The sequence below is a fragment of the Bos grunniens genome, chromosome 28 (assembly GCF_055505025.1).
Source record: "Bos grunniens cultivar Pamir isolate PY7600 chromosome 28, Bosgru_T2T1.0, whole genome shotgun sequence".
NCBI lineage: Eukaryota > Metazoa > Chordata > Mammalia > Artiodactyla > Bovidae > Bos > Bos grunniens.
The window spans coordinates 22,900,005-22,926,386 of record NC_141192.1 but is presented as its reverse complement, the minus strand read 5'-3'; the positions used below and the strand labels follow the sequence as shown (position 1 = coordinate 22,926,386).

Genomic DNA, 26,382 nt, shown 5'->3' with positions numbered 1-26,382 from the left:
AAGAAGCCACAGTTAGAAATGGACATGAACAACAGACTGGTTCCAAATCGGGAAAGGAGTACTTCAAGGCTGTATACTGTCACCCTGCTTATTTATGCTTATTATATGTAGAGTACATCATGCGAAATGTTGGGCTGGATGAAGCACAAGCTGGAATCAAGATTGCAGGGAGAAATATCAACAACCTCAGATATGCAGATGACACCACCCTTATGGCAGAAAGTGAAGAAGAACTTTAAAGAGCCTCATGAAGAAAGTGAAAGAGAAAAGTGAAAATGTTCGCTTAATACTCAACATTCACAAAACTAAGATCATGGGATCCAGTCCCATACTTCATGGCTAATAGATGGGGAAACAGTGAAAACAGTGTCAGGCTTTATTTTTCGGGGCTCCAAAATCACTGCAGATGGTTACATAAGCCATGGAATTAAAAGATGCTTGTTCCTTGGAAGAAAAGTTATGACCAACCTAGACAGCATATTAAAAAGCTGAGACATGACTTTACCAACTAAAGGTCTGTCTAGTCAAAGCTATGGTTTTTCCAGTAGTCACGTATGGATGTGAGAGTTGGACTATAAAGAAAGCTGAGTGCCGAAGAATTGCTGCTTTGGAACCGCAGTGTTAGAGACGACTCTTGAGAGTCCCTTGGACTGCAGGCAATCAAACCAGTCAATCCTAAAGGAAATTAGTCCTAAATATTAATTGAAAGGACTGATGCTGAAGCTGAAACTCCAATACTTTGGCCACCTGATGCAACGAACTGACTCATTTGAAAAGACCCTGATGCTGGGAAAGATTGAAGGTGGGAAGAGAAGGGGATGACAGAGGATGAGATGGCTGGATATCATCAGAGACTTGATGGACATGAGTTTGAGTAGGCTCCGGGAGTTGGTGATGGATAGGAAAGCCTGGCTTTCTACACCCTTGGGATCACAAAGAGTCAGACACGACTGAGTGACTGAACTGAACTGAAAAATCCAGGAAAATTGATTCTATTTTTGTATCCAAACCTAACCCAGAGATTAAGCAAGTTTGCTTATAATTCAGATCTGCAAGGATTTATAATATTTAAACATTAGAAATTTTGCACTTAAAATCCCAAGTTAAAGCTGCTAAGGTACCATTGTTTTGAATAACTTTCTCATTTTAGAAATTATTAGTTTCTTATACTGGGTAGAGAAAATACAGCTTAAGAAATCCCTGGCAGTTCTCACTGGGCACTAGGTTTTAAAGATCAGGAAAGAACAACAGAGCTTGGATAAAACTAGATGGAGAAAGCACTGCCACTCACCACTCCCACTGCCCACTCCTTTCATGCTCCCCTTTCCCGGAACATGCATTTTGGATTTGATATCCAATCCAATCGGCCACATTGTGCTTTGTGTACTTGCTGAAGTCTTTTGTCCCTTAAAACTCATATAGATCTGTAAAATTTTAAAGAACACAATGGAATTTCAAATCCTACTCACAGCGGCCTCAACCCGCGAACTAGTGAAACAAGGTATCACACATGTAACGATGTATGAAACAGAATGGTGCACAATTTCACAAGCTTCCAATAATTCAAAATTGGGGAAGGAAATGGCAACCCACTCCAGCGTTCTTGCCTGGAGAATCCCAGGGACAGGGGAGCCTGGTGGGCTGCCGTCTATGGGGTCGCACAGTCGGACACGACTGAAGTGACTTAGCAGCAGCAGCAGCAATAATTCAAAACATTTGTAAATTCCATTTTTCCTGCACACTGCCAGTATTCACAACAAATTAAATTTTCATTCAGTTGCTCTGCTAGGAAGCATAATAAAACTAGACTGGGCATGAACCGAAGTGGTTTCTTTTTTCTTACTATTTCAGTGTTCTAAATGGAGTGGTTTTCTTTCAATTACCATTATGGCTTTACCTGATCCTAGGAGCAACTGTGGTCAACATTGTTACTTTACAGTCTCCTCCCCAAAGTCACCATGTCTCTCATAACCCATACAGCCCCGGAGTCTCTGCAGGGAACAGCTCCAGTAGCCCGGTGGGTCACAGAGAGGAGGCTCTTTCTTATCTGAGCAGTGACCCCACCATGCGAGCTTTGGTGGGGCACCTGCTGCCAAAATTCTTCTGTATGGTGCCCTCTCTATAAATCTACTCCTCCTGCTGTCTCCTTTTGCAAAGAAACTCTAGGAAAATAAGTATCAGAAACAATGTTGCTTTTTAGATTCAAGGTGACATATTTTCTTATACAGCATATACATTAGTGATAGAATTAATGACTTTTGAGCAATAACTATCTGTAAGGCACTGTGCTATGTGTCTGCTGCTGCTAAGTCGCTTCAGTCGTGTCCGACTCTGTGCGACCCCACAGATAGCAGCCCACCAGGCTCCTCAGTCCCTGGGATTCTCCAGGCAAGAACATTGAGTGGGTTGCCATGTTCTTCTCCAAAGCATGAAAGTGAAGAGTGAAAGTGAAGTCGCTCAGTCGTGTCCGACTCTTAGGGACCCCATGGACTGCAGCCCACCAGGCTCCTCTGTCCATGAGCTTTTCCAGGCAAGAGGACCAGAGTGGGTCACCATTGCCTTCTCCATCCTAAGTGTCTAGGAGATCTTATATCATTCCATCATCTTGACAATTCTGTGATATAGGTAGATATAACAAGCATTTCACAAAAACTTAAAATGTCTCAGGGAAGCCTGAATCTCCAAAGTACACAGCCATATGGTACAAGGTCTATAACCTGAACCCAAAGCTGTCTGGCTCCAAAGCCTTGAACTCTTAACTATAAGTCACTTCTAAATCATGGTAACAATATACTGATTTAAAGCAGAATCTAGTACCAAACACTCACCACTATGAATCATGAACCTCAATGGGTCATTAATGAAGAGACTTTAAAATTCTATTTATGTAAAACCAAACAAATACATTATCATTAGTTATCACAATACTCATCTTAAGACTTCTAAGCCATGGACTTCACACTGCCAGTATGCACTGGAAATAAGAATATATTTCCCATCACAATATCAATACAATGCTACATGAAACCAGAGCTTATGGATCACATAAAGCAAATTAGAGCTCCCTAATCATCCCTATGACATGGAATATGGAATGATTAGCTCCCTAACCATTCCATTTTCTCAACAGATCTTACCATATATTATTATATTTTTAACATTTCCTGAGATTTGGGGGATATGCAGGAATAGGTATGGCTCCTGTCTTACTAATGACCTAGTAGAAGAGATAAGCCAAAAGTCCAGGAAGAGTGGAGTATTGATACCAACACAACGATGCACATGCCAGCTGAGTCAAAGATGCAGTAGGAGGTCAGCAGAGAGACAGACAATGCCCTCAGTTTCCTGGACATGGAATTTTAGGAATAGAGGATAGAAGTGGAAGGCAAAGGGAAAATAATCTTGCAGAGGTAGACCTGGGCAAGGTATATATAGGAGGCCATGAGTATGGCTGGAGTTGAGAATTCAAGTGTTTATATTGGAGATTCACAGTGAGAAGTTTGAAAATAAAGCCTGGAAAAAGTGAAAGTGAAAGTCACTCAGTTGTGCCCAACTCTTTGTGACCCCATGCACTATACAGTCCATGGAATTAATTCTCCAGGCTAGAATACTGGAGTGGGTAGCCTTCCCCTTCTCCAGAGCATCTTCAAAACCCAGGGACTGAACCCAGGCCTCCCGTGTGGTAGGTGGATTCTTACTAGCTGAGCCACAAGGGAAGCCCAAGAATACTCGAGTGGGTAACCTATCCCTTCTCCAGAGGATCTTCCCAACCCAAGAATCCAACCAGGGTCTCCTGCATTGCAGGCAGATTCTTTACCAACTGAACTATCAGGGAAGCCCAGAGCCCGGGGGCAAACTGCAAAGTCTTACATGACACATGCTGAGAAATTTAGACTAGGTTTATAATTCATGGTCAGAGGGAGGTTGTAGATGTTGCAGCAGAGAACTGATATGATGAAAACAGTTTTATAAGATTAGTCTGGCAGCAGTGTTTAGAATGTGCTGAAGATCCCAGAAAACAAAGCCAGGAAGACCCATTTGGAGATGACTGCAAGGAACTAAATATGAGGTGAAGTCCAAAGAAGGAAAATGAAGAGAATGCAGGGACAGGATGGCAGTGGTAATTCTCTGTTTACTGGTCCTCTTCCATCCCCCTCCTCCTGAATACACATTCCCCATTTCATTGTGGACTATCAGCTATAAGCAGAAAGAAGTGCAAACTTTGCATTTTTTTTTTTTTTTCCTGTTTCAGGGAACCAGAAGCTACATGCTGAAATGATAGAGCACCAGATGGTAACAGAGTGAATCCCAAGTCACTGCTTAAAGGGAGCTGCCTTGGAGAACCATAGTGCAGACAGCAGATTTTGCAAGAGTAAAACTAGACTCATTTGTGCTAAGCTATTGGTGTTCTAGGGTTTGTTACTCAAACACATCCTAATCTTTTCTTACTAGTACAAAGATGGCAGGGTCAGAATTGATAGTTGAACCCAGAGATGGTGAGGACTCTGGCCTTGGGAGAAAACCTAGAAATAGATAGAAGCTGGAATTTGCCAGTGACTTACATTACTTTGCTAACAAACTACATTTAAGGGATAGTTGTAGTTCCAGGGATAAATTAGGAGTTTGGGATTAGCAGTGTCACTGTGTTGTGCCAGCTAGGCTCCTCTGTCATGGGATTCTCCTGGCAAGAATACTGGAGTGGGTTGCCATGCCCTCTTCCAGGGGATCTTCCCAACCAAAGGATCGAATCCTGGTCTCCCACACTGCAGGCAGATTTTTACCATCTGAGCCACCAGGCAAGCTCAACAATACTGCAGTGTGTAGCCTATTCCTTCTCCAGGGGAACTTTCTGACCCAGAAATCGAACCGGGGTCTCCTGCAATGCAGGTGGATCCATTACCAGCTGAACTACCTGAGAAGCTCTTAACAGTTACAAACTACTATGTAAATAATAGATAAACAACAAAGTCTTACTGTATAGCACAGCAAACTATATCCCATATTCTATAATAAATCATAATGGAAAAGAAATGAAAAAGAATATATATATATATATATATAGGCTTTCCAGGTGGTGCTAGTGCTGAAGAATCCACCTGGCAGTGACGGAGACATAAGAGACATGAGTTTGAATCTCCAGGTCAGGAGGAAGATCACCTGGAGGAGGCCGTGGCAACTTACTCCAGTATTCTTGCCTGGACACAGGAGCCCAGAGTCCCATGGAGAGACTAGCCTGGCTGGCTACAGTCCATAGGGTCACAAAGAGTTGGACATGACTGGAATGATTTAGCATGCATGCACATACATAAATATATATAACTGAATCACTTTTATGTACACCAGAAATTAACACATTGTAAATCAACTATACTTCAATAAAGTTTTTCTTAAAAAAAGAATAATTATTCAATGAAAGTGATGACAACTTTTTTCCTCCATTGTTATTTTATTAGATTAACTATGTCTTCTTCAAAAATCATAATATTATATTAAATAATTGACAAAACATAGAATTCCTTTTAATAATAGCAATACTAGCATAATAGCAATTTTCCTAAAAAGCTAAACTGGAAGCTCTAAAGAATCACATTTAGCCCCAAAATCATAGATTTACCACTCTTAGAAAATTTCTTTTGTTTTCTGACTATATAATAATAGAATGGCAGGGCTTCCCAGGTAGCTCAGCTTGTAGAATAGAAATGGAAGGCTGCAGAACACTCTTCAGCACATGTCAGAATGTGGGGTGTGGGGGTGGTGGTGTTGCTGAATTAAGAAAGTAGAGTTTTATCCAGCCACTCAGTTCACAACTCTATGTCCACCAGGTCACACATTATCACACAGCATTCTGGTTGACCTACTGGCAGGCTTTCTTAAACATTATCATTACCCAATTCTTATACCCACGGATATTTTTATTCTTGGGCTTTCTAAAAAGAAGCATATAGGATGAAAACAACACAAGAAGATGTTTACACTTAGTTCCAACATTACTCAAGATCATGCGCTGGTGTCCACACATTTGCCAAGTAATCTGAGTTACATGGTATTCCAATGTAGGGAATGCAGAGCATATGGGATACGACTTTGAACAATGTAGGCAGTTAGGGGCACTGACTCTTGATTAGTATCAAAAATTCCCATGTGGTTTACAGTCAGCCCTTCCAATACACAGTTCCTCCATATCTGAAGTTCTGCATCCATTACAGTTTGTGTTGTAAGGTATGTTTACTGTTGAAAAACATCTGCATATGAGTGGACCCACGCAGTTCAAATCTGTGTTGTTCAAGAGTCAACAGTACACATTTTTTTCCTGACAGAAGGCACCTGCAAGGCCTCTAGTAGGATTAAAAGAACAATCTGCAATAATACAATAGAATAAAGCTAAATAACCCACGTGGAAACTAAATCCATCATTGTGGATGTATTAGGTCTGAACTTTAACCAATAGAACTAATTATGATAAAAACAACCAGACAAGGTATGATTTAAAACTTCCATCTGAAAACTGTATCTGGGACTAGATCTTTAATTTAGAGCAAGACCTGATCTGAAATAGTTCTGAAAGCCCTGACAAATGACCTTCTCAGAATTGCTGTTGAGTGCCAGATGCCCATGCTGATTCTATGCTACACTGGCATTTTCCAAGAGGACACCTACAGAGTCTCTACAGAGGACACGGATATGAAAATGCCCTATACATATCAAAATATTTAGCAGCAACATGCCACTTTGGACGGCATTTTAAATTGGCTTCTTAGGGGTCTTTTGTGGGGAATATTCAAGGGGTGGGGACATCATTACAGTAATCCTGATCAGCCAAACCCAAAATGGACCTCATGTGGTCGTGGAAACTATTCATTTTAATTCAAAATTAATTAAGTTTGAGTTAGAGCAGAAAGGGAGTGGTCCCAAAGCTTTAATTGCAGACATTCAATACAACACAGAGACCAGCATCCCAGTACTTTGGCCTTGAATTTCTGCCATCAAAACCATTAGTCAATTCAGAGACAGAGCTTGAACACTTGACTGCCTACACTCAGTCCCATCTGTTACATGCACCACTGCCAATACACAGGCCGGTGTGCCAATGGCTCTGTGCATCAGTGGTTCTTACAGAGCATGCAGGATGCCTACGTGCTTCCCTGAGCAACATGGTATCATCGCTCCTGCTAGAAGAATCTGTCTAAACACAACACCATGAATTTACATTTGCTTTTTCCTTTCTTATTATTTTAAGCTATAGGACTGTAGTACAAGGGGCTTAGGGTTCAGGTGAAGCAAAAATAATAAAATTAGGAAATACAGAACAAATGGGTTAAATATATAATTGAGAAAAAAGCAATTTATCAAAGGGAAAATAACAAGAAAAGAAAGATTGAAAGTATGGAAGGATAAGACTTAAATTTTTAAGTTTTTTTTAGACTATTTTACCTTTGATCTAATTGATTTAGCTCCTTTGGTCTAATGATTGTTATAAGAGATAGAATTATCAATCTAAACTAGTAGTTCTTAGCAGAATAAAACTCCCTGGGGAGCTTTTAAAAACTCCAGATGTGTAGGTACCACCTGGTCCTCAGATCAATTAAATTAGAATCTCTGGAATGGAACTAGACATCAGGATTTTTTAAAGTGCTCCTGGGGATTCCAATGTACAGCTGTGTTTGAGAACCACTGACTTAAATGAAAGAGCAAGCCACCAGTTTTTGAGGCACTATTATAGTTTTTACTACAGCTCATCCATGGTGCTACAAAAAAGAAATAAGCATCTCTAAATTTATATAGATGTAGAGAGACAACTTAAAAGGTTGAAAAGTTTGCCTGAGCTCACATCACTCACGGGCAGTAGAGCAGAGGCTCAGAGACAGGACCCTATAACTGGTGGGCATTTTCACTATGATACACTGAAGTCTCTGGGCAGGATCACTGAGGGACTGGCAGAGAGGGGGATAGAGGGGAAACTTTGGGCTGAGGAGAGCTCTGATAATAAACATGGCCACACATTATTTAGATATCTGAGCTATTCCAAGGTCACCAAAATTTCCCAAATAATACTCAGTGTTATTTTTATTACAGCTCCCAATGATTGTGAACCTGTTACATGCAGAAGAACTCTTAGTTATTTCACATGCATGACTTCAACTCTGCATTACCCTGTGTAGGGTGGATATCAACACACTAAACTAACAGTTGATGAAAGTGAGGTTTATAAAGGTTAAATAATTTTCCCAAAGTCATATAATTTGTCAATAGCAGAGACAGTATGAACTGGCTGTATGCTTTTCTAATTTTTATATTATGTTGCCCAAAGAAGTTAAATATTTTAACACACCTACTCTCAAGTATTAACTTAGTTGAGAGTTTCATCATCAACTAAAGTCATATGATACAAGACAGGTGAACTGAAGGCAAAGATATTTGGAGGATGTGGTAGTTGTAAAATATGTCTACCAATTCTTTGATATCTCTCACTTCAAGAGATGAAGTTTAATTTCCCTTCCCTTGAATGTGAGTTGGACTTCGTGACTTGATTCTGATGAATAGAATATAGAAGAACTAACAGTGTTTGACTTTCAAGACTCAGTAATAAAAGGCATCATTCATCCTGGGAAAACCCAGAGGCCCTATCAAAAGGCATCCTGTCAACAGTCATGTGAGTGAATCATCTTGGAAGCAGAGTTTTCAGCCTCAGTCAAGCCTCCACTTGACTACAGCCCCTGTCAACAACTTGCTGCAACCTCGTGAGAGATCCAGAGCCAGAAACACTCTGCGAAATCACTCCCAAATTTCCGACCCATCGAACCTATGAAATAAAGAATGTGTGTTATTTTAAGCACTAAGTTTAGGAGTTATCTGTACATAGCAAAAGATTAAAAAAAAAAAAAAAAGAAGAAGAAGGAAACCTGAAGGAGACAATAAATGTCCAGATTATGGGGTTCAAAGATGCACAAGAGTGAACAATTCTGAGCACCCGGCAATACCAAGGGGGTCCGGGGTAACTGCAGGAGGACACAGGAAGGGGCTGGAGTCAAGAAAGGGTAAGGAGGCTCATAAACTATTTATAATAACTCCTTCTGAAGGAAAGAAATACTGTTTTAAGGGTGAATTCATTTCCCCAGGTTATTACAGAGTTTGACAGCACTCCATATGATCTACTAGAAGACACCTAAGCACCTGAAGCAATAATGTGCCATCCAAAGTCAAGTAACTGCTCACTGGCAAGATATAACTACTGTATCATAGAAGATCAAAAGATGTCCCTCAATGTGTGGAAATAGAAGGCGGGAAAGTCAAAATCATTTGTAGCAGAGTTTGTGTTTATGAAATAGGTGTGGATTTAGAAATAGTCTTCTTTGGATTACTGTATTTAAAGGTTGAAACAGTAGGACTTCTAAAGTCTTTTTGCTATTTTGCATAGTTCAGTAAAACACGTCATGAGACTATGATGTTATTAATATGGACAGCATTTACCTGAGAGAAGAATTACATGTAGCAGCCCTTTACCTATTTACCTTAAAGCAAAATGTTATTTATATCTTAATAAACAACTGTGTCTACTACAAAGAGGTACAGATGTTTGAGGTTTGGCTTTTCAGTTTCCTTTGCTCAGATTTTCAGCTAGGGAATGTCCAGATCCTAGACTCAAGCCCCCTCTGAATTCCATATACTGTGTTCTAATGAGTCTGTTAGGGAAACACTGGAGAGATAACAGGATATACTGATTTTGTTCTTGCCAGTAAATCACCTCCCCAGGTAACTGTCCTTATAATAAAAATGCCAGCTGGGTGGCAAATCTCTATGCCAAGAAAGGATTGTATTTTAGCCCTCTTGTGCATTCAGTACAAATTTTAAAATCACAAGGAAGAGAGAAAAATGAAATCAACTCCTGCTGAATAAAGGATAATAGAAAAAAAGGAAAAAATAATTTGGAGACATTGTTTGTAATACACCTAACACTGTAGTTGATGCTAAAAAGGGCAGATACCTTGTGCTTCCCTAAGAAAATGAATTGATCACCCCAGTGACTGATAATCCAATCTCTGTTTGCCCAATTGGATAATAGGACTTTCTTCACTTGATTATCATTTATAACATACCCTCTTCCAAAAATGTATAGAAATGTCTGTAGCAGGACTTCCCAAAGGTTTAAAACTAAGAGAAGGTTCCCTTTTTTATGTTTCTTACTGTCCCCATCCCTTCAGAGCTGCTAAATCTTTTTGCCATGAAAGAAAGAGGAGAAAGAAGAGAAACAGAAATGGGTTTAAAAATAGGATTGGAGAGGATAAGAGAATATAAATTAGCTTTTTCTTTTTTTTTTTTTTTAATAGTTTTGGAGAATGTTCTGGAACAGTTTTTTTCAACTTCCTGCAGCTGGGGTCCTTGACTTCCAGGTATAAGCTCAATAATTTCACTATGAATAAACCTTTGTGTGGCCTCAGAAAGGACGGACTGAAGAAGCTCAGGTCCAAAGATCTGTGACTGAATGTCAAATAAATCTAATGGCTATTTGGTTTCATAGCCAGGTATCTTCACCCCATTTCCAAACCCAGTCTCCACCTTGATAACTCATGATACATGAATTCTGTGTTTTAGAATCTCAGAAGCAAGGTTCTGCCTCAGTTTGCCTACATCCCCACTCCCATATAGATTATATGACTATAGATTTCTGTTTCTCAGCATTGCCTATTCATGGATTCTCCACCAACACATTGAACCCTACTCTCAGAACCAGCCCATTCGTTTTTCTTCTGCTAACATCCTCACTTAATCAATAACCTTAACAAGTACAAACTTTCAGTAGCTAGATTTTTCCAGAAAGGCTACGATTGTCTTAACACCTCATCCCTTCCCAGGTGGCTCTAATGATAAAGATCCCACCTTCCAATGCAGGAGATGTAAGAGACACAGGTTCCATCCCTGGGTCAGGAAGATCTCCCGGAGGATGGCGTGGCAACCCACTCCAGTATTCTTGCCTGGAGAATTCCCATGGACAGAGGAACCTGGTGGGCTACAGTCCATAGGGTCACAGCATTGGACATGACTGAAGTGACTGAGCATGCACACACGTATTAACACCTCATCCATTCCCACACCTGCATCCCATTTCCTTAATTTCAGGTATTATCCCATTTTAGACTGCCCATTCCATTTTTATTCTGTCAGGCCATATCTTGAGATACGTTTTCCTTAGCCAATGTAAAGCAATGGAATGAAATGGAAAGCTTCCTTTTTTCAGGTTATAAATAGGGAAAAGCTTTTCTTCTTCACTCCATCAAACTTCAAATCCTGAGTCAAATTTGTTTGTCTTTAAAAAAATTGTACTGTTTTAAAAGACAGACTTTGATTGATTAATTGATTCACTAGTCTCAAATTAATGTTTAGTTGCAAATAGCAATGATGTTTCTGAGGGCTGTACTGCATATTAAAATACCAGGTGATAGATATCTGTGCAGTTTCACCAGACCAGGAAAGTTGTCACATCACTGGCTCTATGCTATATGCTCTGCTGGTTTGCTAGTTAACAGTTATACAATATATATTTGCTCACTCTACATGCAAACAGATCAAGATTGACACATGAAATGAGTCGCCAGTCCAGGTTCGATGCACAATACTGGATGCTTGGGGCTGGTGCACACCCAGAGGGATGGTACGGGGGGGAGGAGGGAGGAGGGTTCAGGATGGGGAACACATGTATACCTGTGGTGGATGCATGTTGATATATGGCAAAACCAATACAATATTGTAAAGTTAAAAAATAAAATAAATTTAAAAAAAAGATTGACACATAAGAGCTTAACATCAAATGAGAAAGAAATCTTTAGGACTCAGAAAAGTATAATTTAAAAAACAACTTCTGTCTGAAAAATAACTGGTGATCTCACCTTCTCTCAGTAATACCCTCTTTCTTGCATGATTCTGTTTCAAAATCAGTAGCTCACTAACTGTGCTAAAACAAAAGGTCTAGTATTAAAGACAAAAAAAACATTGCAAATACAGCTTCACAATTATTTTTGTTAAACTCTCAAGTAATTCTTTTTCTTACCCCAAATTCAATAATCAAAGTCAGTTCCAGACAAAACATGTAATGTACTCACCCCTTCCAATATATCAGAGACCAATGTCCCTGGGCTCCAAGGACTAACAGTTCAAAAATGTAGGATGAGAAGGTTTATTACCATCATACTTATCAGACTCAATCTCTTGTGTACAACTTCTGTTATCTTCAAATTTTCGTAGCTTCAATTCACTGAATCCCTACCTATGGGTTGAGTTGGACTCACTTTCAGAACTAACCCAAGTTCTATGATGTGCAATGGGTCAGAGGACGAAATCTAGGAGCAAGCCCCAGGAAATTCAAAGACTATGAAGTAGAAAGTACTTAACAGGTTTGAGACCAAAAAGGAGGACATTGTGACGGGAGGGTGGTGGTCAAGGAAATATGAGATATATTGTAGGCAGATCTGATGGCCTGTTAGTCTGTCCTCTGGAACATGTGAACCCATAACAAAAGGGATTTTGTGGATGTCATTAAGGGTACAGATTTTAGACAGAAAATTATCATGGATTATATAAGTGAATTCAATTTGCTCACTCAAGTCCTTAAAAGTAGAGCACCTATTAGACTGCAGTTAAAGAGAAATGAGACTACAGAAGGAAGCTCAGTGAGATAGCAGCCTGCCAAGAGTAAGATGTCCTCTTATGGTTCTGAGATGTAAGGGAACAAGAGAGAGACCTTGAGAGGCTAAGGGTGGTCCCCCGTTGAGAGCCATCAAGGAAATAGAAACCAGTCTTCAACTGTGTGAAATTGAATTGTGCCAAAACCTTGAAGAACAAGAAAAACAGATCATTTCCTTGAAATGTATGTTGATCTAATGTTAATCTTAGTCTGTTAACATTATTGTGATGCTCACATAAGAGTTTGTAATATATAAGGCTCAAATGAGATATGTGAGAAAGAGGGGAAGAGAAGTTGAACAGGAGAGAGGGAGACAGTAGTGAGAGGATTTTTACAACCACAGAATGCTATACAAATATATTTGTGTCATTTAACTTATATTCAGAGTACATGAACTGAAATGCAAGTCTGGATTAATCACAAGCTGGAATTAAGATTGCCAGGTGAAATATCAATAACCTCAGATATGCAGATGATACCACTCTATTGGCAAAAAGTGAAAAGAATTAAAGAGCCTCTTGATGAGGGTGAAGAAGAGAGTGAAAAAACTGGCTTAAAATAACCTGAAGAAAACTAAGATCATGGTATCTGGTCTCATCACTTCAAGGTAAATAGAAGGGGAAAACATGGAAGCAATGACAGATTTTCTTTCTCTTGGGATCCAAAATCACCGTAGATGGTAACTGCAGCCATGAAATTCAAAGACTTGCTCTTTGGAAGGAAAGCTATAACAAACCTAAACAGCATGTTAAAAAGCAGAGACATCAACTTGCCAAAAAAAGGCCTATATAGTTAGAACTATGGTTTTTGCAATAGTCATTTCAGGTGTGTGAGTTGGACCATAAAGAAGGGTGAGTGCCAAAGAATTGATGCTTTTGAATCGTGGTGCTGGAGAAGACTCTTAGAGTCCCTTGGACAGCAAGGAGATCAAACCAGTCAATCTCAAAGGAAATCAACACTGAATATTCATTGGAAGGACTGATACTAAGCTGAAGCTCCAATACTTTGGCCACCTGATGTGAAGAGCCATCTCACTGGAAAAGACCTTGATGCTGGGAGTGATTGAAGGCAAAAGGAGGAGGGGCAACAGAGGATGAGATAGATGGATGGCATCACTGACTCAATGGACATGAGTTTGAGCAAACTCTGGGAGATAGTGAAGGACAGGGAAGCCTAGAGTGCTGAAGTCCATGCGGTCGCAAAGAGTTGGACACAAATTAGTAAACAACAACAGAAACAAGGTCACTACTAAATTATACAAAGAAGTTTCCATTTCAGTACAGCCCCTGGACTCGATATTCTGAGTTCATATTTTCTGAGATTCTACAAATTGCCATATCACAGTATAGAAAGTTCAGACAAGTGAAAAAGCACTAGACTGGATATCCAGAGGCCTGTGGTTTAGTCTCAGTTCAGCTGTTGCCAAACATGTAACTTTGCGCATGTCCCTACACCTCTCTGATTTATATTGATTTATGGCTTTGTACATTGTATAAAAATATCAAGAGCAACATGTTAAAAATATCAAAATTATAAGACATTTATTTTTATAACAGAAATAATTGCAGTTCCTTTCCATCTTTCATTTAAAAGATGAGAACCCTTATTTAAGGAAAAGAGAAGAAAAGCCTTAAGTACAATGGCAACTCAAATGGCAACTCAACAAGGTGAAATTGCTTCCGAAGCACTGATCTTTTAATTAGAGAGAATGTCAAAACGCAATCTGTTCTCTTAGCTTCATTATTTTGAATCTGTTTCTTGTTTCCCAGTAAACTGAAGAAATAAACAGCGATTTTTAAAATTAATTATGTAGTGCAATTTTCCTCCAGGAAAACCAATATAGCTTAATTTTCATTAACTATATTGTAAATTGCATTACTCTTTTGGAAAACATTCAAGAGTGCTTTTATTTATAAACCAATATATGAGAAGAGTAATACATTTAGACTGTGTCTGGCCACTTCCAAGGGGGGTTTCCTGTTTGAAAAACACTAAATAGAAATCAACAATGGTATTGTTCCTTCTAAACTTTTTAAAATGAAAAACTACTCAATATATCCTTAAATCCAGAAATAGTGGCAGCCAGGGTAAAACTGCAGAATTCAGGATGCTAATTAGCTAACCATGACTGTATATATAATGAAGATATTAAGCTTTCTCTAAGAACATTGCAACTTGAAATTCAAATAACTAACGTTACAGGATAATTGGGAAATATGATTAACTGATTTAAACACTACTGAAAATGCAGCACAATTCCCTTTCAAAAGGAAGAGCAAACATATTCTACAGACAAATGCCAAAATCAGAATTAGCGTGTAGTCAAGAAAGGAGTTGACTAAGAGTACATGGGTAACCATCTTGAATAAATCACTTTAAAGGGAGTCACAGTGTGAATGAGGATAATTATATGGCTCTCAACTTGGCTCATGTTTTTTTCTCTTTCAATTGCAAATCCCCTCAACTGTCAAGTTTAGTTGTCTCTTTGAGATGTTACTATACATGGTAACAGATGAATCGGCTTTCCTGTGAGTTTTATAATGATCTTAGCTCACACAGTAAAGACATTAAGCTTAGGTGAGAAAAGGCTTGACCCTAAGGTGCTTGCATGCAGTTTTCTATTGCAGAAAATCTTTACAAAGCTCATAGGAAGATTTGAAAAGACATCAGAAAATAATCCGAAATTCAGAAGTAACTGAGATATCCTGTACCTTTTCATGGCTTGCATTGACTGTGTATTTAAATGTGCGTGCATGCTCAGTCATGTCAGACTCTTTGTGACCCCCAGGACTGTCGCCTGCCAGGCTCTTCTGTCCTTGGAATTTTCTAGGCAAAAATACCGGAGTGGGTTGCCATTTTCTCCTCCAGGGTATATTCTTGACACAGGGATCAAACCCAAATCTCCTTCATAGCAGGTGGATTCTTAATCATTGAGCCATCTGGTAAGCCCCTGTTTATATAGAAGAGTAAATAAATAAATCAACAAACAATTCCCAAGGAGAAAGTGTATTTTAACAGGGATGGCTAATCTGAGCCCTCGGGGTTCTTTTAAAAACCACAATAAAACCAAAATTGAAACCCAGGGGCAGTGCGGCTAAGGAAGAAGACCTAAAACCTTCCCACCAGCTGTACAAGATGCGGATTAAATCCACACGATCAACTACGCAAGCTCTGTCTATGGAATATATAAAAGGTCATTGAGAGCTCCCAAAAAAGAAAATGCACTAGTTCTGATAGCTGTGGACCCTGGAGGCAAAATACATAGGAGTAGGACCAGATTAGAATGTGAGCTGCCCCCACAGCAGGTCCAGAGATAACACAGTGGAGAGCATCCTAGGCAGGTGAGGTGGACTGTGACTACCAGTGAGGGAAAGGATTCTCACAGCAGTGACTCAAGTAAAGCATTTATTATTCTTAAGTTTTGACTTACTTTGTGGATTCTTTTGGATTTTTCTTTTTTGGTCTCCCCACCCCCCTTTGTTGTAGTTGTCAATTTTATTGGCACTATGAAAGCTAATTAAACTCTTGAGCTTTTTTTTCTCAGTCACATTTTATATTGCTGTTATAAACCTCTGCCTATATGTTGGGCTTTTGCAGTTCTATGGAGTTTTTTTTTTCTTTTCTTTTTTTAATTTTAATTTTTAAACCTATTATATTTTTTCTACATTCATTCCTTTGTTTCCCTTTCCTACTGTTCTTTGCCTCTTGCAGTTAAACTTCAATGTATATAAATCTTCATCTACCTCTATTTAATTTTGCATATTTATTATTTCTTTCTTTTCTTTCCTCCCAATGTATTTGTTAGTTTTATTTTCATTGCTTTATTCCTCAATTGGCACCTTGCTCTAGTTTTCTTTTCCAGTTTGTGCTTTAGTTAGTTTTTTCTGGTAGACATAATTTTTGGTTTCCTCTGTTCACCAGATCAGTCTATTGTACTTTATTTTTGTTGGACTGTTTTGATTTTGCTTATGGGTGTATATGTATATGTGTATATTCATTCACATTTTTAATTGTTGTTATAAACATCTGCCTCTACGTTGGGCTTTTGCAGTTCTGTGGAGTTTTCCTTTTTTTTTTTTGTTTTTCTTTTTCTTTCTTCTTCCATTTTTTCTTTTCTTTTTTTTAATAATTTGAATTTTTAAAAACCTATTATATTTTTCCTACATGTATTCTTTGTGAATACTGATCTTTTCCAGTCCTTTGGCCACTACTGAGTTTTCCAAATTTGCCAGCATATTCAGTGCTACAATTTCACATCATCATCTTTCAGGATCTGAAATAGCTCCACTGGAATTCCATCACCTCCACTAGCTGTGTTCGTAGTGATGCTTTCTAAGGCCCACTTGACTTCATATTCCAGGGTGTCTGGCTCTAGGTGAGTGATCATACCATCGTGATTATCTTGGTCATGAAGATCTTTTTTCTAAAGTTCTTCTGTGTATTCTTGCCACCTCTTCTTAATATCTTCTGCTTCTGTTAGGTCCATACCATCTCTGTCCTTTATGAAGTCCATCTTTGCATGAAAAGGGAGTATCAATTAATGACAACTCACACAAAGGAAACCACTTGAATACAAGACCTGGCATCACCAACAACCAGTAGCACCCTGTGCAGGACGCCTCATCTCAACAACAAACAACCCAAAAATACAAACCCAGTCATCAGCAGACAGGATTACCACCTCATTCACCTTGTCCATCAGGGGAATAACAAACAAACAAACAAAAACTGATCACAAATCTCACCCTACAGGAAGCTTACACAAACCACTGGACCAAACTTAGGAGGGCAGAAACCAAAAGGAAGAAAGAATCCAACCTTGAAGCCTGGGAAAAAGAGATCTCAAACACAATTAAGTTAAAAAAATAATAATAATTACAATGAAAAGGCATAGAAATACTACACAAATAAAGGAACAAACTAGAAACACAGAAGTCCAAATAAATGAAGAGGAAACAGGCAAACTAAACTACCTGAAAAATAATTCAGAATAATGATAGTAAAGATGATCAAAAACCTTGAAAACAAAACTGATAAAATGCAAGAATCAATTAACAAAGACCTAGAAGAATTAAAGAATAAACATACAGAGACAAACAACACAATTACTGAAATTAAAAATACTCTAGAAGGAATCAGTAGCAGAATATCTGAATCAGAAGAACAAATCAGTGAGCTGAATGATAAAATGGTGGAAATGACTTCTGTAGAGAAGAATAAAATAAAAAGAATGAAAATAACTGAGGATAGTCTCAGAGACCTCTGGAAAAATATCACACACACCAACATTTGAATTATAGAGGTCTCAGTAGAGGAAGAGAAAAAGAAAGAGTGTGAGAAAATTTTTGATGTTATTATAAATGAAAATTTCCCCAACATGGAAAAGGAAATAGTCAGCTAAATCCAAGAGACACAAAGAGTCCCATACAGGATAAACTCAAGCAGAAACATGCCAAGAGACATACTAATCAAATGAACAAAAACTAAACATGAAGAAAGAATATTAAAAGCAGCAAGGGAGAAACAACAAGTAACATACAAGGGAAACCCCATAAGCTTAACAGCTGATCTTTCAGCAGAAAGTCTGCAGGCCAGAAGGGAATGGCAAGATATATTTGAAGTACTGAAAGGAAAAAATCTATAACCAAGATAAGATTACAGTAACAGGCAAGGATCTTATCCAAAATTGATGGAGAAATCAAAAGCTTTTCAGAAAAGCAAAAGTTAAGAGAATTCAGTACCACCTAACCAGCTTTACAACAAATGTTAAAGGGACTTATATAGTCCAGAAATACAAGAGGAGAAAAAAGATCTATGAAATCAATCCCAAACAATTAAGAAAATGTCAATAAGATATATATATCTATATATATATATAGATATCTATATATATATATATAAAATTACTTTAAATGTAAATGGATTAAATGCTCCAACCAAAAGACAAAGACTGCCTAAATGGGTACAAAAACATGACCCATATATATGCTGTCTACAAGACCCACTTCAGACCTAAAGACACATATAGACAAAGTGAGAGGATGGAAAAATATATTCCATGCAAATGGAAAGCAAAAGAAAGCTGGAGTAGCAATCCTCATATCAGACAAAATATACCTTAAAATAAAGAAGATTACAAGAGATAAAGAAGGACACTACCTAATGATCAAGGCATGAATCCAAGAGGAAGACGTAACAATTGTAAATATCTATGCACCCAACATAGGAGCACTGCAATACATAAGACAAACTCTAACAGACACAAAGGAGAAACTGACAGTTGCACAATAATAGTAGGAGACTTTAACACCCAACTCAGACCAATGCACAGATCATCAAAACAGAAAATTAATAAACACAGGTCTTAAATGATACATTATATGACATGGATCTCATTGATATCTTCAGGACATTCTATCCAAATGCAAAAGAGTACACTTTCTTCTCAAGTGCACATGGAACATTCTCCAGGATAGACCACATCTTGGGTCACAAATCAAACCTCAGTTAATTTAAGAAAATTGAAATTGTATCAGGCATCTTCTCCAACCACAATGTTATGAGACTAGGTATCAATGACAAGAAAAAAAACTCTAAGAAACACACACACATGGAGATTAAACAACACGTCTCTAAACAACCAACAAGTTACTGAAGAAATCTAAAGGGAAATCAAAAACTTTCTAGAAACAAATGACAATGAAAACACAACTCAAAACCTATGGGATGCAGCAAAAGCAGTTCTAAGAGGGAAGTTTATAGCAACACAATCCTACCAAAAGGAACAAGAAAAACATAAAATAGACAACCTTATTTTACAACTAGAACAACTGGAAAAAGAAGAACAAAAAAAAAAAACCCAAAAATAGTAGAAGGAAAGAAATCATAAAGATCTGAGCAGAAATAAATGAAAAAGAAATGAAAGAAACAATAATAAAAATTAATAAAACTAAAAGTTGGTTCTTTGAGAAAATAAACAAAATTTACAAGCCTTTAGCCAGACTCATAAAGAAAAGAAGAGAGAAGAATCAAATCAACAAAATTAGAAATGAAAAAGGAGCGATTACAACAGACAATGCAGAAATACAAAGGATTATAAGAGACTATTATGAACAACTATATGGAAGTAAAATAGATAACCTGGAAGAAATGGACAGATTGTTTGAAAAGTTCAATCTTCTAAGACTGAACCTGGAAGAAATAGAAATTATGAACAATCCAATTACATGCACCAAAATTGAAGCTGTCATCAAAAATCTCCCAAAAAACAAAAGCCCAAGACCAGATAACTTCACAGGAGAATTTTATCAAACATTTAGAGAAGAGCTAATGCCTATCCTTATAAAACTCTTTCCAAAAATTGCAGAGGAAGGAACACTTCCAAACTCATTCTACAAGGCTAACATCACCCTAATAAAAACAAAAACCAGACAAAACAACACAAAAAAAGAAAACATCATACCAATATCACTGATGAATATAGATGCAAAAATCCTCAACAAAATTTCTACAAACAAAATTCAGCAACACATCAAAAAGCCCATACACCATGATCAAGTTGGGTTTATTCTAGGAATTGAAGGATTCTTCAATATATGCAAATCAATCAATATGAAACACTCTATTCACAAATTTAAAAATAAAAACCATATGATCATCTCAATAGATGCAGAAAAAGCCTTTGACAAAATTCAGCACCCATTTATGAATAAAACTCTTCAAAAAATAGGCATAGAAGGAACATGCTGCTGCTGCTGCTAAGTCGCTTTAGTTGTGTCCAACTCTGTGCAACCCCATAGACGACAGCCCACCAGGCTCCCCCGGCCCTGGGATTCTCCAGGCAAGAACACTGGAGTGGGTTGCCATTGCCTTCTCCAGTGCATGAAAGTGAAAAGTGAAAAGTGAAGTCGCTCAGTTGTGTCCGACTCCTAGCGACCCCATGGACTGCAGCCTACCAGGCTCCTCTGTCCATGGGATTTTCCAGGCAAGAGTACTGGAGTGGGGTGCCATTGCCTTCTCCAAGAAGGAACTTACCCCAATATAATAAAGGCCATATATGATAAGTTTACAGCAAACATTATTCTTAATGGTGAAAAACTGAAAACATTCCCCCTAAGATCAGGAACAAGACAAGGATGTCCACTTTCACCACTATTACTCACATAGTTCTGGAAGTCCTAGCTAGAGCAATCAGAGAAGAAAAGGAAATAAAAGAAATCCAGATCAGAAAAGAGGAAGTCAAACTCTCACTGTTTGCAGATGACATGATAATGTACATAGAAAACCCTAAAGATGGTATCAAAAAATTACTACAGCTAATCAGTGAATTTAACAAAGTTGCAGGATACAAAATCAATACACAGAAATTACTTGCACTTCTATATACTGACAATGAAAAATCAGGTAGAGAAATTAAGGAATCAAAACAATTCACCATTGCAACAAAAAGAATTAAATATCTAGGAATAAACTTACCTAAGGAGACAAAAGAACTGTACATAGAAAATTATAAGACAGTAACGAAAGAAATCAAAGATGATGTAAACACATGGAGAGATATTCCATGTTCCTGGGGAGGAAGAATTAATATTGTGAAAATGACTATACTACCAATTGCAGCCTACAGAGTCAATGTGATTCCTATCATATTAACAATGGTATTTTTCACAAAACTAGAGCAAAAAATTTCACAATCCATATGGAAACACAAAAGACTCTGAATAGCCAAATAGTCTTGAGAAAGAAGTATGGAGCTGGAGGAATCAACCTTCCTGACTTCAGATTATACTACAAAGCTACAGTCATCAAGACAGTATGATACTGGCACAAAAACAGAAATATAGATCAATGGAACAAGATAGAAAGCCCAGAAATAAACCCATGCACCTATGGGTACCTTATTTTTGAGAAAGGAGGCAAGAATATACAATGGGGCAAACATAGCCTCTACAGTAAATTGTGCTGGGAAAATTGGACAGCTACATGTAAAAGAATGAAATGAGAAAACTTCATAACACCATCACAAAGATAAACTCAAAATGGATTAAAGACCTAAATATAAGAACAGAAACTATAAAACTCTTAGAGGAAAACATAGGCAGAACACTGGATGACATAAACCAAAGCAAGATCCTCTACAACCTCCCTCCTAGAATAATGGAAATAAAAACAGAAGTAAACAAGTGGGACCTGATTAAACTTAAAAACTTTTGCACAGCAAAGGAAACTATAAGCAAAGTGAAAAGGCAACCCTCAGAATGGGAAAAAAATAATAGCAAATGAAACAACTGACAAAGGATCAATTTCCAAAATATACAAGCAGCACATACAACTCAATGCCAGAAAAACAAACAACCCAATCAAAAAGTGGGAAAAAAACCTAAGCATACATTTCTCCAAAGACATACAGATGGCTAACAAACACATGAAAAGATGTTCAACATCATTCATTATTAGAGAAATGCAAATCAAAACTACAATGAGATATCACCTCACACAGGTCAGAATGACCATCATCAAAAAGTCTATAAACAATAAATGTTGGAGAGGGTGTGGAGAAAAGGGCATGCTCTCGCACTGTTGGTGGGAATACAAATTAATATAGTCACTATGGAAGATGGTATGGAGATTCCTTAAAAAACTAGGAATAAAACCACCATATGACCAAGCAATCCCACTCCTAGGCATACACCCTGAGGAAACCAAAATTGAAAAAGACGCATGTATCCCATTGTACATTGCAGCACTATTTACAATAGCTAGAACATGAAAGCAATCTAGATGTCCATCAACAGATGAATGGATAAAGAAATTGTGGTACCTATACACAATAGAATATTACTCAGACATAAAAAGGAACACGTTTGAGTCAGTTTTGATGAGGTGGATGAACCTAGAACCTATTATACAGAGTGAAGTGAGTCAGAAAGAGAAAGATAAATATCCTATCTAACACATATATATGGAATCTAGAAAAATTGTACCGAAGGATTTATTTATTTATGGAGAAACAGACATAGAGTAAAGACTTATGGACATAGGGAGAGGGGAGGAGAGAGTGAGATGTATGGAAAGAGTGACATGGAAACTTAAATTACCATATGTAAAATAGATAGTCAATAGGAATTTGCTGTATGGCTCAGGAAACTCAGAGAGGCTATGTGTCAATCTAGATGGGGCAGAAGATGGGAGGGAGGTTCAAAAGGGAGGGGATATATGTATATGAAATCCAACCAGTCCATTCTGAAGGAGATGAGCCCTGGGATTTCTTTGGAAGGAATGATGCTAAAGCTGAAACTCCAGTACTTTGGCCACCTCATGCGAAGACTTGACTCATTGGAAAAGACTCTGATGCTAGGAGGGATTGGGGGCAGGAGGAGAAGGGGACGACAGAAGATGAGATGGCTGGATGGCATCACCGACTCCATGGACGTGAGTTTGAGTGAACTCTGGGAGTTAGTGATGGACAGGGAGGCCTGGCGTGCTGCAATTCATGGGGTAGCAAAGAGTCAGACACGACTGAGCGACTGAATTGAACTGAACTGATGGCTTATTCATGTTGAGGTTTGACAGAAAACAACAAAATTCTGTAAAGCAATTATCCTTCAATAAAAAAAATAAATTAAGAAAAAACAAACCTATATCCAAGTGGGTCCTTTGGCAGAGGCAGAAAGAAAAATTTGGAAAGATTCTTGCAATAGGGATGCTATCTTCATTCTTATATTCTTTGCATGTAACACTGGTGAAAAAGCCATAGGTATTTGACATATGTATAATTTTTAAATTTTATGTTTAAGTGGCATCATCTACAGAGTATATTTGCAGAATAAATTATACCAGAAAGAGAAAAATGTTATTTAATGGTACTGAAATCATTTCTAGATGAAATACATACAAACACAACAAAAATATTAAATTAGGTACTAACTTTACTCATGAATTTACTAGTTGCTGTCATATGTTCTCAAAATAGTCTGAGAGGTAATTTATAGAAATTAAGAAATTGTTAATTTGTTAATTTTTAGAAAGAAGCTGGTTCCAGACATCGCTACTAATTTGAGCAGAGTATTGTAAGTGAAGAAGTTTGAAAAGAACTCATGACTGATGGATAACAGAAACTACATTCTCCCTATTACTCTAATCAACATTATCCATAACTCTGATTTTCCTTGTTTTTTATGTCTTCTATGAGTGTTTATTCTATCAGTTTTCCTCCCTTCATTCTTGCCCTCAAGTATGAATAAATATTACACAATGCCTAACTTAAGTCCAGCTTGTTTCTTCATAGACTAGATTTTTAAAAAGTCATCAAAAAGACATAAGTAAAACATAGAAACATAAAGCAAGGACAACTTAATGTAAACAAAGAATTTTTGTAACCAGAAAGTTAAAAATGTATGTATATAAATAAAAATGAAACATTTAAATCTAGGGTCCTATTTATGTAGTAACTGAAACATAGCCATTTTTGTCTCCATATTGTTGTGAATTCATATTTTAACAAAGACGTTCATAATTCTTTTCCTGGTAATATTTATCGCTTTGATTACATTTTAGATTTTTATGGAGATTTCTTTAAAGCACAACAATCTCAACAAAGAAAGGAAAGACGCAGGGTTCAGCAGTTCCTGGTTTTCATATGTAATTGAAGTCAATTAACTGTGGCATCAAATAAAAAAGCCTTGTTTCCCTTGATGCAGATCTTTGCAAACTGTACTTTATGTGTATACATAGAGTAGACTCCACTTACATTAAGATTAGAAAAATGATAGGAGCTTTGGTAAATATTGAAGAAATTCACAATAAATTTATAAGTGGTCCATTGAGTAGCCACATTTCTGTATAATTGTGCCATCTTTGAAAGCTGAAGAGTGAAAAGTGACAGATAAAAATAAATGAGAATGACCTGTTTGGAAGTATGGATGGTAGTGCACCATTAGAAACAAATTCAGCCTCAATTCCATCTTTCTCTTTCTTTGGGGCTTAGAAGGGTCTAGAATTAAATATGATCCGAGTGACCAATGACTATTTGGGTCTAAAATGCCCTTAAAGCTCTGTTCCAAATCTCATACTTTACTGTGTGATACAGGAGGCATGAACTGTGCTTTTACTTGTCATCAACGAGAAACTTCTTGCAAGACTTCAGGCATCTCATCTGTCAAGCGTTGGGTATCCACAGACTTTCTGTCACAACCTTAAAGAATATTCACATTTTTTTGGTGAGGTAGATCAAAATGTATTATCACTAAAATCACTGCTGCTGCTGCTAAGTCACTTCAGTCGTGTCCGACTCTGTGCAACTCCATAGACGGCAGCCCACTAGGCTCCTCTGTCCCTGGGATTCTCCAGGCAAGAACACTGGAGTGGGTTGCCATTTCCTTCTCCAATGCATGAAAGTGAAAAGTGACAATGAAGTCTTTCAGTTGTCCATGACTCTTAGCGACACCAAGGACTGCAGCCTACCAGGCTCCTCCATCCATGGGATTTTCCAGGTAAGAGTACTGGAGTGGGGTGCCATTGCTTTCTCCGCTAAAATCACTAAGATTTGTTAATTAAGTTGGGAAAATTAATTTCTAGAAAATTTTAATATAAAATGTTATTTCATATATTTTCTTTGACTGTGTTACTTCCTTTGGCTTCTTTCTTTTTTTTCTTTAATATTCCGAGAAAGGGAGGCAGTATAATATAATCATTGATACCATCAACTCTGGAGTCTGCGGTCAGACTGTGTAGTGTGAACCCAACCCTGCCCGTTTACTACTTATAAATCCTGGTAAAGTCACTTCATCTCTTTGTACCTGAGTTTCCTCATTTATAAAGTGGGGATAGCACAAGTGTTTCCTTATAATAAAGTCACGAGGATTAATGGAGGCACTACATATAAAACCCTAGAACAGAGCCTGCCTCAACACTGACATAAACCATAACAATTAGTAGCAACAAGTTTAGCATAAGATCAGATACTCATTTTTAAATTTAAATACTTCATGATGCTTCATAAAGAGTGCCATGACTTTCAGGTACTTTACAACTGAATATATCCTGCCTTCAAGCTCTGAATGACTATGACTATAGTATGTATGTGTGTATAGATAGATAGATAGATATGTTGTTTAGTGACTAAGTCATGTCCAATTTTTTTGAGACCCCCATGGGATTCTCCTGGCAAGAATCCTGGAAGGAAAAAAAAAAAAATATATATATATATATAAAGTATATAAAGGGTCCTATGAAACAACACAATTCATAAGTTTGTTTCTTTGAAACTTCAATACTTAGATTACATAACAAGTTGTGGAGGTGGGGGTTTGGAGGGAGTTTGGCCAGATGGTAGGTGCTTGGGTCACAGTTTGGTTGGTTAGTTGACTGACTGGTCAATTTTATTAATGATATTCTTTTAGGGTTTTTTTTTTATACAGATTTTATAGCATATCCAATAGGTTATGTTCTGATATTAAAGAACATGTTTGATAGTAACATGGATCACAAATCATTTCTTAAATAATATTGATAAACAACTGAGTGAAGGTTGTCTTTCTAAAATGTAACTCCTGCATCAACAGTTTGATGTTAAAGTCCTATTCTTTCGGGCCTTCTTCCAGAATCTTCAAATCCACATCCAGACCCCATGGCTCAGAGTATAAGGACTTCACTGATCAGAACTTTCCCCACCTGGTTCTCTAGCCTCATCTCTCTAGGTCCATATC

The 26,382-nt window shown here is 37.6% G+C and overlaps 1 protein-coding gene and 1 long non-coding RNA gene across 6 annotated transcripts in view; both read right to left on the bottom strand.

Annotated features, from left to right (window-relative positions):
• Positions 1-26,382, bottom strand: part of CTNNA3 (catenin alpha 3) — a 1,912,303-nt gene that overhangs the window by 1,035,320 nt on the left and 850,601 nt on the right. The window lies entirely within an intron of this gene.
• The window catches only part of LOC147343034 (uncharacterized), a 67,946-nt gene that overhangs the window by 14,638 nt on the left and 26,926 nt on the right, over positions 1-26,382 (bottom strand). For all 3 annotated transcript variants that reach the window (XR_015156691.1, XR_015156689.1, XR_015156690.1), the window contains one exon: positions 1-26,382. This exon is cut by the window's left edge and continues 14,638 nt beyond it; it is cut by the window's right edge and continues 24,750 nt beyond it. This is a non-coding gene — a long non-coding RNA (uncharacterized LOC147343034).